This window comes from Lathyrus oleraceus, chromosome 1 (genome assembly GCF_024323335.1).
Source record: "Lathyrus oleraceus cultivar Zhongwan6 chromosome 1, CAAS_Psat_ZW6_1.0, whole genome shotgun sequence".
Classification (NCBI taxonomy): Eukaryota; Viridiplantae; Streptophyta; class Magnoliopsida; order Fabales; family Fabaceae; genus Lathyrus; species Lathyrus oleraceus.
In genome coordinates, this window is record NC_066579.1 from 13,001,616 (window position 1) to 13,003,673 (window position 2,058).

Genomic DNA, 2,058 nt, shown 5'->3' on the forward strand with positions numbered 1-2,058 from the left:
ACCAAAGCATCCACTTTTGCATTGACGTGATCAAGGTTACTTATCTCGTACATGCCAGTTTTCGGTTGAGGTTTTTCCACCGTTGTTCGTTCGGTTCCCCACTGATAGTGGTTTTGGGCCATGCTCTCGATAAGCTGGTAAGCATCAGCATAGGGTTTGTTCATTAGTGCACCACCTGCAGCGGCGTCTATTGTTAACCTTGTGTTGTATAAGAGACCATTATAAAATGTGTGAATTACTAACCAGTCTTCCAAACCATGGTGTGGGCAAAGTCTCATCATGTCTTTGTATCTTTCCCATGCTTCGAAAAGAGACTCGTTGTCTTTCTATTTAAATCCGTTTATCTGGGCTCTTAACATAGCTGTTTTGCTTGGCGGAAAATATCGGGCAAGAAAAACTTTCTTCAATTCGTTCCATGTGGTGACTGAGTTGGAAGGAAGTGATTGAAGCCATCTCCTAGCGCTATCTCTTAATGAGAAAGGAAAAAGACGAAGTCGAATTGCCTCTGAAGTGACACCATTAGCTTTAACAGTATCAGCGTATTGGACAAATACGGATAAATGAAGGTTTGGATCTTCGGTAAGATTTCCAGAGAATTGGTTCTGTTGCACAGCCTGCAACAGCGAAGGTTTAAGTTCAAAGTTGTTTGCTTCGATCGCGGGCGGAGCAATACTTGAATGCGGTTCATCTTGCGATGGAGCGGCGTAATCTCTAAGAGCACGAGCTGGTTCTGCCATCTCGGGTATCGAAGGAAAAATGTTTTTGAAATCAGGGAGGTCTACAGGAGGGAGATTGTTCGCAGCACGATATTCCCGAATTCGTCGTAAGACTCGGAGATATAGTTCGATATCGTTGATTCGTAAATAGAGCGGTTCGCCTTGTGAGCGAGTGCGTGGCATACAAATCAACGAAAGAAAGAAAATAGAAGAAAAAGAAACCTTAGTCTCTACAGCGTAATGGAAGAGTTACGATATCGATTGAATAAAAGTCCCCGGCAACGGCGCCAAAAACTTGATCGCTCGACTGGGTGAGTCGAGAATGGGATACAAACTGCAAGTGCACAGTTCTATCGCGTAGTTTTAAAAGATATCGATCCCACAGGGACTTATGAATCGATATACCGTTATCTAAGGTTACTACGTAAATCTAAGGTGAAAATGTTTGATTGTTTGGGGAAAAACTAAGAGCTAAACTAATATCTAGATTAAATATAAATGAAACGGATATCGGTATGTAGTTCGTCAAAACTAGGGAATCAAGTCTTTGTCGGTTTCTTGGTTTTAAAATGAATCGTTTCGGTTAACTTTATTGGTTAAAGGTTTTATCTCAAACTCTCGCTCTGTTGAATAAACCATGATTTTATATTAATGTAGCTGTCACTTATAATTAAGTCAAAAACCATATTTTGAAAACAATAAAGTTGCAGAAACTCCTTTTAAGAAAATACTGACCGTTTTAAACACCCTTATCTCAAACTCTCGCTCTGTTGACTTAGGTTATATAATCAAATCCAAATGCTTAACTCTCGTCCTCACATTCAATCTTTAAAAATACTTTTTGGAAAAGGTCGGAATTTAATTAACTCTAAAACTTGCTCTCGCCCTGATCTAGAATTAATGCCTAACTTACACTGTCCAGTTAAAATCTCAAACTCTCGCTCTATTGATTTTAACTTCTTTATGTCTTTTACTTTTGTAAAAAATCTTGTTATTAAACCTGTAAGTTGAGACCGTAAAAAGATTGATTTTGATTTTAAGTTTAGATAGACCTGACTCAGTCTTGATCCCTTATTCTGCTTACTTTACATACCGATACCTAGGCGAATTAGCCAGACATGCTAAATAAACAAGAATACATATCATGCATAAACAGACTCATTCCAGGCAGATAATATAGATAAATGATAAAACAAAATATTAAATAACGATTAAAGAACCTGAATGCGTAATACAATAGTCTTGAACACTCCACCACAAGCCGGTAGGATTTGTTCTTGGATTCTTCAATTAAACAGTAAATTAAATCAAGGAAATAAAACTAGAATATAACGTAAGGTTA

The 2,058-nt window shown here is 37.9% G+C and overlaps 1 pseudogene; it reads left to right on the forward strand.

Annotated features, from left to right (window-relative positions):
• Positions 1-252: 252 nt before the first annotated feature.
• LOC127116631 (uncharacterized) lies at positions 253-352 on the forward strand (annotated as a pseudogene).
• The last annotated feature ends 1,706 nt before the right edge of the window (positions 353-2,058 follow it).